This window comes from Neomonachus schauinslandi, chromosome 13 (assembly GCF_002201575.2).
Source record: "Neomonachus schauinslandi chromosome 13, ASM220157v2, whole genome shotgun sequence".
NCBI classification, from domain to species: Eukaryota; Metazoa; Chordata; class Mammalia; order Carnivora; family Phocidae; genus Neomonachus; species Neomonachus schauinslandi.
This window is the reverse complement of record NC_058415.1, coordinates 1,143,520-1,155,910: the sequence shown is the minus strand read 5'-3', so window position 1 is coordinate 1,155,910 and position 12,391 is coordinate 1,143,520. Positions and strand designations below refer to the sequence as shown.

At 38.3% G+C, this 12,391-nt stretch overlaps 1 pseudogene; it reads right to left on the bottom strand.

Annotated features, from left to right (window-relative positions):
- Positions 1 to 9,882: 9,882 nt before the first annotated feature.
- LOC123326603 lies at positions 9,883 to 10,042 on the bottom strand (annotated as a pseudogene).
- Between the last annotated feature and the right edge of the window lie 2,349 nt (positions 10,043 to 12,391).

Here is a 12,391-nt window from a genome sequence, read left to right as displayed (position 1 = left end):
GGGCAGAAGTGAGGGAGGGCAGGCACTAGTACATGTAAAAATACATCTGGGGTGCTGAAGATGACATAATGAACTGCAATATTCCCTTTTCCTGTGGTCACTTGCATAAGATTCAAAGTTATAGAAAAAAAAGTTGAATAGACCAAGCTTAAGTAAAATGTCTCCAGCCTCGCAGTGAAAAGAATATGGCTCCTTCAGTTTTAATATGAAGAAGCATGTACCTGGATTGAGCATCTCACCAAAACTATATACAACTCCTGAGAAAGATATCTATGTATGTTTAGGAAGGGAAAAGGAATGCTGAATGTCCAAGGTAGACATTTGTTCATGACATACATGATAAGACCCTTCCTATACCCTGTCCTTAAAAGACACAGATACTATAAAATCATGCCTTCTAAATCTTAAGCCAGTGATTATATACTGAATCACTGCTGAGCCACATGTCTAAAGAACTGGCCAGTTCTAATTTGATCCATCTGTCTTTTTTTTTTAATTTATTTAACTCACCACAAATTCACTTAATTAACTAAGAAACTAAGACCTGTATTTTATCACAAAGGTTCTCCTAAGAAACACCACGTAACTCCTTACAGCTATCAACATATGGTATATCTCCATGACATTTCCATGACCTATAAGTCTAGCAATCCTATGCTAAATAAGGTTAACTTTTAATACTTTAATCTATTAGGTAGATACTTATTAAGCATTCATATTTTTCATTTTGTCAAGTCCCTTTTGTGACTCAGATTTCTATCTTCCTCTCCAGAAGCTCATAGTCTACTAAGAAAAGATAGAGATAACTTGTATTACCAAGAAAGATATAGATTAGTACCAATTAGTACCATTAGTACATTCATATGAGGAAGATACTAATTTTAAATTGGAGCTTCAGCCTCACTGTCAGCCAAGATGTAGTAATAGGGACTGACCACCCTCCCACCTGAAACAACAACAACAAAAAAAACTGAAACAAAATAAGTGAGACAACATGAGACTGAGTCCCACTTTGGGCTCCGCACTGGGCATGGAGCCTGCGTAAGATTCTCTCCCTCTTCCCCTGCTCTTGCTCTCGCTCTCTAAATAAGTAATTAATTAATTAAGTGAGACAATGTTTCTTAAACATTGAACATCAGTCAATGACGAACAGAGATCTTTGAAAGATGGGAAACAAAGGGAGTGAGCCCTACAATTACCCAGCTCACTGCCTGGTAGAAGTTTCAGGGCCATGATGTGAGGAAGGCCTGGTAGCCTCAAGTTGAGGGAATGGAACTGGGAATCTGAGTTGGACAAAGTGGCTAGGATTTGCAGGGCAGAGAATTAGAGAGAGGAATTCTGTAAAGAGAGATCTGCAGATGATCCTCCTGAAATATTCACCTGAGAATTGATTAGTGCATGCATGTGAACAAGCTACCCAAGGCAGAGGAAGAAATGTTTGGAAAGGATGAGAGGGTATAGTGCCCGATTCCAACAGATTGGAAAATCACATCATTCAAAAGTCATCAGCTAGAGTACTAAAAAAGTCTTCCCTCAATAGTTAGATAAAATTAACCTAGACAAGGATTCTGGGAAGATGGTGGAGTAGGAAGCACCAGGAATCTGTCTCCCATCTAGACAAAAATGGCACTGGCAGAATCTGTCTGATGTAACTATTTTGGAACTTTGGAATGTGTTGAAGCATTGCAACTTCCAGAGGAAGGCTTGGAAGGTAAAATTTTGTTAATTTTGGTCAATTTCAGCTCTTAACACAGCAGCAGCTACCCATCCCCACCCCCAGCCACATGGCAGGCAGCTGTACACATGTTCCTTGAGCAGTTTACATACAGCCTGTAGGAGTAAGGGTGGGAAAAAAGGACACTGTCCTCCAAACATTGGTGATCTGTGCTCTCACTGATGATTGGTGCTTCTGATCACAGAGGTGCAAAGACGTGGGTAGCCATTGTTGTTGAACCTTCCCCCATTGCAAACCCCTCCCTACCCCCAACCCCCACTGAGCTGACTTCCAGGAAATGTGAAGAGAAGTGCCTTTTTCTCACCCCTTCATTTTTCACCTTTCCCCTTTCATGAGCCAGACATTAAAGATTGGATATTCAAAAACAACTGCATGTACAGAGAAGATTTAAAAGTGACTGCACTTGCCCAAGGAAAGTCTCAGAAAAGACCTAAGAAGACATTATGTTTATACCTTAGTCTGATCCATGGTTGTTTGAGACAACCTCAAACAAAACAAAAACAACAACAACAACAACAACAGCCCCAAAACCCTAGGGAGTGGGGAGAACCTGATTGCCAGACTTGCCACATTATTAGATTCAAAATTCCAGTGTTCAACCAAAAACCACATAAAATTCTTTCCCAGAGAAAGAATTGGGAAAGTATGGCCCATTCGAAGGTAAAACCATTTGACAGAAACTGCCCCTGAAATAAACTTAATAAAAGATGTATTAAGGGGCACCTGGGTGGCTCAGTCATTAAGCATCTGCCTTCAGCTCAGGTCATGATCCCAGGGTCCTGGGATTGAGCCCTGCATCAGGCTCCCTGCTCCGCGGGAAGCCTGCTTCTCTCTGCTCCACAGGAAGCCTGCTTCTCCCTCTCCCACTCCCCCTGCTTGTGTTCCCTCTATCGCTGTGTCTCTCCCTGTCAAATAAATAAATAAAATCTTTAAAAAAAATAAAAATAAAAAAACAAAAGATATTAAACAAATACTTTAAAACAACTGTCTTAATGTGCTAAGAGAACTAAAGGAAGATGTAGGGGAAGTCAAGAAAATGAGGTATGAACAAAAAGGAATATCAATAAAGAGACAGAAAACCTAAGAAGGAGAGAGAGAGGCAAATCCTGAAGCTGAAAAATACAATAACTAAAATTTTAAAATTCACTAGAGATATTCAAAAGCAGATTTCAGCAGGCAAGAGAAATAATCAGGAACTTGAAGATAGCAATGGAAATTATCCAGGCTGAAGAAAGAAAAAAGATTAAAGGAAAGGAATGGAACCTAAGGGAAATATGGGACAACACAAAATGTACCCACATACTCATCATGGGAGTCCCAGAAGGGGAAGAGAAAGAGGCAGAGAAAACACTTGAATAGTGGCTGAAAACGTCTCAAATTTGACGAAAGACATGAATATAAACATCCAAGAAGCTCAACAAACTCCAAGTAAGATGAAGTCACAGACCCACACTGAGACACGTACTCAAACTTTCAAAAGACAAAGAACAAATATTGAAAACGGCAAGATGTGATGAGCACTGGGGGGATATACAACTGATGAGTTGTTGAACAATACATCTGAAACTAATGATATACTATATGTTGGCTAATTGAATTTAAATAATAATAAAAAGAAAGCAGCAAAGAGAAGCAAATCATCACATACAAGGATCCTCAATAAGATTATGTGCAGATTTCTTATCAGAAACCATAGAGGCCATAGGACAGTGGGCCAACATATTCAAAGTACTCAAAGAAAAATAATATCAAGCAAGAATCCTATATCCAGCAAAACTGTTCTTCAAAAATGAGGGAGAAATCAAGACATTCCCAGATAAACAAAAGCTGAGGGGGCTTAAGACCACTAGACCTGCCCTGCAAGAACTGCTTGAAGGTGTCCTGCAAAGTGAAACAAAATTATATTAGACTGTAACTCAAAGCCATATGGAGAAATAAAGGTCTCAATAAAAGTAAACACAAGGGCATCTTTAAAAAGTAGTGTTACTGTAAGAATGGTTTGTAACTGTAATTTTTGTTTTCTACATGACTTGAGACTGATGCATTAAAAGAAAAAATCACTATTTTTAAAAATTATTTAATTTATTTATTTGACAGAGAGAGAGGAAGAGAGTGCACAAGCAGGGGGAGCGGCAGGCAGAGGGATAAGCAGGCCTCCCGCTGAGCAAGGAGCCCGATGTGGTACTCAATCTCAGGACCCTGGGATCATGACCTGAGCCAAAGGCAGACGCTTAACTGACTGAGCCACCCAGGTGCCCCTAGGTTAAAAATGTTACTAATGTAAAAGCTAGTATTACTGTACCATTGATTTGCAACTCCACATAATGTTTTCTACATGATTGAGGAAAGTGATGCATTTATTTTTTTATTTTTTTTTTTTTTTAAGATTTTATTTATTTATTTGACAGACAGAGACACAGCGAGAGAGGGAACACAAGCAGGGGGAGTGGGAGAGGAAGAAGTAGACTCCCCGCTGAGCAGGGAGCCCGATGCGGGGCTCGATCCCAGGACCCTGGGATCATGACCTGAGCCGAAGGCAGACACTTAATGACTGAGCCACCCAGGCGCCCCTCAAGTCAGTGTTTTACTTGGTAAACATGTCTGAGACCATGCATCCCTGGCTGCTAAGCGAAAGTGATGCATTTAAAAGAATTATTATGTTTTGGGGCAGGCAATGTATAAAGATGTAATTTTGTGACGTCAACAACTAAAAGAGGCTGAAGTTCTAAAAGAGCTGAGATTTTTATTGGAGTTAAGCTGTTATAAACTACAATTAGAAAGTCACGACTTCAGGATGGTGAATGTAATCTCCATGGTAACTGCACAAAAAGAAATAAAGAATTCAAGAATTTTACAACAAAAATCCAAAACACAGAAGGCAGTAATGCAGAAAATGACCAAAAAACCCCCAACCCTATAGAGTATATACAAAACAAGTAGCATAATGAAAGAAGTGCCTCTTTATCAGTAATCAGTAATTACTTTAAATGTAAATGGATTAAAGTCTCCAAACAACAGTTAGAGATTAGAAGAATGATAAAAACACATGTTCTTTTTTTTTTTTTTCTTTGGTTTGGAAAAACACATGTTCTAACTATATGCTTCTACAAGAGACTCACTTGAGATCCAAAGACCCAGCTTGAAAGTGAAAGAGTGGAAAAGATATTACATGCAAATAGTAGTCAGAAGAGAGCAGGAGTGGCCATACAAATAGCAGACAAAATAGACTTAATCAAAAGGTATACTTTCTTGCTTTGTCAAATATTAGTTGACCATATAGTTATGGGTCCAATTCTGGGTTCTCTTCTGTTCCATTGATCTATGTCTATTTTTGTGCCACTATCATACTGTCTTGATGACTACAGCTTTGTAATATGGCTTGAAATCTGGAATCATGATGCCTCCAGTTTTGTTTTTCTTTTTCAGGATTACATTGGCTATTTGGGGTCTTTTGTAGTTCCATACAAATTTTAGGATTGTTTGTTCTAGCTCTGTGAAAATGCTGGTGTTATTTTGATAGGGATTGCATTAAATGTGTAGATTGCTTTGGGTAGTTTAGACATTTTAATGTTGTTTATTTCCAATCCATGAGCATGGAATGCTTCTCCATTTCTTTGTGTCCTCTTCAATTTCTTTCATAAGTGTTCTGTAGTTTTCAGAATACAGATCTTTTACCTCTTTAGTTAGGTTTATTCCTAGGTATCTCATTGATTTTGGTACAATTGCAAATGGGATTAATTCCTTGATTTCTTTTTCTGCTGCTTCATCATTGGTGTATAGAAAAAGACAGTCTCTTCAACAAATGATGTTGGGCAAACTGGACAGCAACATGCAACAGAATGAAACTGGACCACTTCCTTATACCATACACAAAAATAAATTCAAAATGGATGAAAGACCTAAATGTGAGAAAGGAAACCATCAAAATCCTAGAGGAGAACACAGGCAGAAACTTCTTTGGCCTTGGCCATAACAACTTCTTACTAGACACATTATCAGAGGCAAGGGAAACAAACGCAAAAAAGAACTATTGGGACTTCATCAAGTTAAAATCTTCCGCGCAGTGAAGGAAACAATCAACAAAACTAAAAGGCAGCCTGTGGAACAGGAGAAGATATTTGCAAATGACATATCTGATAAAGGGTTAGTATCCAAAATCTATAAAGAACTTATCAAACTCAACACCCCAAAAAACAAATAATCCAGTTAAGAAATGGGCAGAAGACATGAATAGACACTTTTCCAAAGAAGACAGCTGGATGGCTAACAGACACATGAAAAGATGCTCAACATCATTTATCTTCGGGGAAATACAAATCAAAATAATGATAAGATACCACCTCACACCTATCAGAATGGCTAAAAATTTTTTAAAGATTTATTTATTTATTTATTTATTTATTTATTTATTTATTTGAGAGAGAGAATGAGCAGGGGGAAGGAGCAGAGGGAGAGAGAGAAGCAGACTCCCCGCTGAGCAGGGAGCCCAATGTGGGGCTCAATCCCAGGCCCTCAAGATCATGAGCTGAGCTGAAAGCAGATGCTCAACTGACTGAGCCACCCAGGTGCCCCCAGAATGGCTAAAAGTAACAGCACAAGAAACAACATGTGTTGGCGAGGATGTGGAGAAAGAGAACCTTCTTACACTGTTGGTGGGAATGCAAACTGGTGCAGCTACTCTGGAGAACACTATGGAGATTCCTCAAAAAGTTAAAAATAGAACTACCCACAACTTGCACTACTGGGTATTTACCCAAAGGATACAAAAATACTGATTCCAAGGGACACATGCACCCCGGTGTTTATAAAAAAAAAATTATCAACAATAACCAAATTATGGAAAGAGCCCAAACGTCCATCACGTGATGAATGGGTAAAAAAAAGGTGCAATATATATACACAACAGTTTTACTCAGTCGTAAAAAAGAATGAAATCTTACCATTTGCAATGACATGGATGGAGCTAGAGAGTATTATGTTAAGTGAAATAAGTCAGTCAGAGAAAGACAAATACCATATTATCTTGCTCATATGTGGAATTTAAGAAAGAAAACAGATGAACATATGGGGAGGGTGGGGGGAAGGAGAGAGGAAAATAAACCATAAGAGACTCTTAACAATAGAGAACAAAATGAGGGTTGATGGAAGGGGGGATGGGCTAGATAGGTGAAGGATATTAAGGAGGGCACTTGTTCTGATGAGCACATGTAAGTGATGAATCACTGAATTCTACTCCAAAATCTAGTATTGGAATGTATGCTAAGTAAATTTAAATAAAAATAATAGAAGCATTTTCACCATGGAAAAAAAAATAATAAAGACAAGACAAAAACAAACATTATATGCTAATAAAAGGTTCAATATAGCAAGAAGATATACTAATATAAACATTTATGTACCTAATAAGAGATCATCAATATATTTGAAGAAAAAATTCACAGAAATGAAAGGAGAAATAGAGAGTTCTACAGTAACGAGCAAAGACTGCAATATCCCACTCACAATAATGCACAGAATAACCAGACAGAAGATAAGTAAGAAAATAGAGGACTGGGGCGCCTGGGTGGCTCAGTTGGTTGAGCGACTGCCTTCGGCTCAGATCATGATCCTGGAGTCCCGGGATCGAGTCCCACATCGGGCTCCCTGCTCGGCGGGAAGCCTGCTTCTCCCTCTAACCCTCCCCCCTCTCATGTACTCTCTCTCTCTCATTCTCGCTCTCTCAAATAAATAAATAAATCTTTAAAAAAAAAAAAAAAGAAAGAAAGAAGATAGAGGACTTAACACAATATATCAAATAGATCTAACAGACACAGAATACTCCACCCAACAACAACAGTATACACATTCTTCTCAAGCGCACTTGAGACATTTTCCAGGACAGACTGTATATTAGGGCATAAATTAAGTCTCAGTAGATTTTAAAAGATAAATATCATGCAAAATATCTTCTCCAACTGCAACAGGTTAGAGATAGAAATCAATAATATAAGGAAAACTGGAAAATTCACAAAATTGTGGAAATATAACAACACACTTGTCAGCAACCAATGGATCAAAGAAGAAATCACAAGGGAAATTAAGAGATACTTAAAGATTAATATAATTGAAAACACAACACACCATTACTTATGGGACACAGCAAGAGTAGTATTATGAAATTAGAAAATTGAGGGGCACCTGGGTGGCTCGATCAGTTAAGGGTCCAACTCTTGATCTCAGCTAAGGTCTTAATCTCACACTCATGAATTCAAGCCCCGCATTGGGCTCTTCAGTGGGTATGGAGCCTACTGAAAGAAAAAAAGAAAGAAAGAAAGAAAGAGGAAGGAAGGAAGGAAAAGAAAGAAAGATAGAAAAAGAAAGAAAGAAAGAAAGAAGAAAGAAAGAAAGAAAGAAGAGAAATTAGAAAATTAGGAAAAACAAGAGTGGTCTCAGCAGAGGAAGATGGTGATGTAGTAGGATGACCCCAGGCTTGCCTCCTCACACTAAGATAACTAGATAACTATCAAATCATCCTAAATAACCCAGAAATCCAGCTGAAGTCTGACAAAACAAACTCCACAACTAAAGGGAGAGAAGAGGCCGCATCAAAGAAGGTAGGAAGTGTGGAGATGTAGTTTAAGGGAGGAACAGATGCCTGCTGCTCCCCCTGCTTGTGCTCTCTTTCTCTGTCAAATAAATAAATAAATAAATAAATAAATAAATAAATAAATCTTTAAAAATATATATCTATACCACCCAAAACAATCTACACATTTAATGCAATCCCTATCAAAATACCAACAGCATTTTCCACAGAACCAGAACAAACAATCCTAAAATGTGTATGGAACCACAAAAGACCCTGAATAGCCAAAGCAATCTTGAAAAAGAAAAGCAAAGCTGGAGGCATCACAATTCCAGACTTACAGTTAGTTATATTACAAAGCTGTAGCGATCAAGACAGTATGGTAATGGCACAAAAACAGACAATAGGTCAATGGAAGAGAATAAAAAATCCAGAAATGAACCCACAACTATATGGCCAATTAATCTTTGACAAAGGAGGAAAGAAAATCCAATGGGATAAAGTCAGTCTCCTCAACAAATTGTGCTGGGAAAACAGGACAGCAACATGCAAAAGAACGAAGCTGGACCACTTTCTTACACCATATACAAAAATAAATAAATTCAAAATGGATTAAAGACCTAAATGTGAGACATGAGACCATAAATATCCTAGAAGAGGACACAGGCAGTAACTTCTTTGACATTAGCCACAGCAACTTCTTACTAGATACATCTGTGGAGGCAGGGGAAAAAAAGCAAAAATAAACTATTGGGACTTCATCAAAATAAAAAGCTTCTGCACAATGAAGAAAACAATCAACAAAACTAAAAGGCAACCTGGTAAATGGGAGAAGATATTTGCAAATGACATATCTGATAAAGGTTTAGTATCCAAAATCTATAAAGAACTTATCAAACTCAACACCCCAAAAATAAATAATCCAGTTAAGAAATGGGCAGAAGAGGGCACCTGGGTGGCTCAGTCGTTAAGCGTCTGCCTTCGGCTCAGGTCATGATCCCAGGGTCCTGGGATCGAGTCCCACATCGGGCTCCCTGCTCAGCGGGGAGCCTGCTTCTCGCTCTCCCACTCCCCCTGCTTGTGTCCCTGCTCTCGCTATCTCTCTCTCTGTCAAATAAATGGGTAAAATCTTTAAAAAAAAAAAAAAGAAAGAAATGGGCAGAAGACATGAATAAACATTTTTCCAAAAAAGATATATATATGGCCAACAGACAGGTGAAAAGATGCTCAATATCACTGATCATCAGGGAAATACAAATCAAAACCACTATGAGATAACACCTCACACCTGTCAGAATGGCTAAAATCAACAACACAAGAAACAACAGGTATAGGTGAAGATATGGAGAAAAGGGAATTCTCGTGTACTGTTGGCAGGAATGCAAATTGGTGCAGCCACTCTGGAAAACAGTATGGAGCTTCCTCAAAAAGTTAAAAATGCAACTACCCTACAATCCAGCCATTGTACTACTAGGTATTTACCCAAAGGATATAAAAATACTGATTCGAAGGAGTACATGCACCCTGATATTTATAGCAGCATTATCTACAATAGCCAAACTATGGAAACAGCCCATGTCCATCCACTGATGAATGGATAAAGATGTGATGTGTGTGTGTGTGTGTGTGTGCGTGCACGTGTGCTATAATGGAATATTACTCAGCCATTAAAAGTTTTCAATTAGCAATAATCACGCCTCAGACAAACCTCATTGGCTACGATACTGCCACTGCACAAAGCCATCAAAAGAATGAAATCTTGCCATGTGCAATGACACAGTTGGAGCTACAGAGTATTATTCTAAGTGAAATAAGTCAGAGAAAAACACATACCGTATGATTTCACTCATATGTGGAATTTAAGGAACAAAACAAAAAGCAAAGGAAAAAAGAGAGACCAACCAAGAAACAGACCCTTAACTATAGAGGACACATTGATGGTTACCAGAGGAGAGGTGGTGAGGGCGTGGGAGAAATAGGTGATGGGGATTAAGGAGTGCACCGGTGATGAGCCCCAGGTGATGTATGGAAGTGTTGAATCACTGTATTGTACACCCAAAACTAATATTACACTGTATGTGAACTAACTGGAATGTAAATAAAAACTAAAAAAAATAACCTTCCTACAACTCAACAACGAAAAACCCAAACACAATTCAAAAGTGAAGGATTTGACTAGATTTTCTCCAAAGAAGATGTACAAATGGAAAATAAGCTTGAAAAGATATTCCATATCACTTGTCATTATAGAAATGCAATCCAAAACCACACTGAGATAACCATACTAGAATGGCTACAATTTTTAAAAATGGAAAATATTGCATGTTGTTGTGAATGTAGGGAAATTGGAACTCTCATATATACCTGATGGGAATATAAAATGTTGCAGCCACGATGGAAGACAGTTTGTTGGTTCCTTAAAAAAGTAAAAATAGAATTACCATATGACTCAGCATTCCACTCCCATATATTTACCCAAAGGAATTCAAAGCATGAACTCAAACAGATCTGCCAGTGTTCACAGCAGCATCATCCACAAGAGCTAAAAGGTGGAAACAACACAAATGTCCATCAACACATGAATGGACTGATAAAACGTGGTAAATAAATACAATGGAATATTATTCTGCTATAAAAAGAAATGAAGTATGGAAATGCGCTACAATACAGATGAACCTAGAAAACATTATGCTAGTGAAAGTAGGGAGGCACAAAAGGAGAGTTTAAATTCCTCTTATATGAAGTATAAAGAATAATCAAATGTAGAAATTAGATCAGAGGTTACCAGGGGCTGGAGAAATGGAGGAATTGGAAGTTATTGCTTAATGGTATGGTGTCTGTTTGGGGTGATGAAAGTTTTGGAAGCAGACAGTGGTGATGGCTGTGCGCATCATGAATGTAATTAAAGCTAGCCAACTGTACACTTAAAAATGGTTAAATGAAAAAATGGTATATAAGATGTATTTTACCATACCACAATTTTAAAAAGTTACTGCTGTAATGTACCAAACCATTAAATTTCAAGCTTTAAATGGATGAATCATATGTGAATTATGTCTCAATAAAACTTTTTAAAAACCACAATGAGATCCTACTACACACCTATTAGAATGGCTAAAATTAAGAGTGCTTATTACCAAGTGCTGATGAGGGTGTGGAGGAACTGGGACTCTCACACTATTGATAGGAAAATAGTCTGGAACTTTCTTTAAAAAGTCTGGTAATGGGACTCCTGTAAGTCAGAGAGTGTGTCAGCATCCCTGTTTTTTGCCTAATTTTTTTTCTTTCTCAGTCCGGCCCTGAACTTTACCCTAGTCATGGAGAAGCACTACAGAGGCCAAAGAGATAGCAGTAAGGTCAACCCTGAGAAAAAGCCTGTCTCTTTAGCCTGGAGGCAGGAAGAAATGACCTTGTGGTCTGAAGAATGTGGAGGAAATGTATGCTTATTTTTTCTGTTTCTCTTATTTTTGCCTGAGAGCTGTTCCTTTTGGCAAAATCATGGGGCATGTTGGCAGGTAATAATCAGAGAGGAAACTCCATCTTTCTAGCCAGACCACCAGGGAAAATGGTCCCTGGGAGCCAGAGAGTCTGGGGGACATCCTGGAGAGGAGAGAGCTGGAAAGGGGCTCCCCAATTCTGTGTATGAGCAGACACATGTCCACGCTTAGCCCAGAGCTGCACATGTGAGGCAAAGGAGCAGCACTTTGAAAATTAAGTGACATTGCAACCATCACCAAGAGAGGGCAAGACAGGTTTGTGTGGTGTTAGGCTAACCCAGTGATCGCCTGATGAAACGAAAATAGCCACATCCTCCAGAGAATTGTTTAGACTTCTAGCACGCAGAGTCTACCAACATGAAGCAGACAGTCTTTGCTTTGCACAGCAGTATGAAACTGTAAAAATGACCAGGCAGGTATGCTAAAACTGTGTTGTACAATCTTTTATCAATGAGTGAAATTATGGTTTTCTGTGACTTCTAGAAATTTTCATCAAAACACTATATACAGTTATAAATGTATAAAGGAATGAACAAAATAATAAAATTAATATTTATTTTGTACCCTGCAATTGCAATCATTAGCAACACAGAG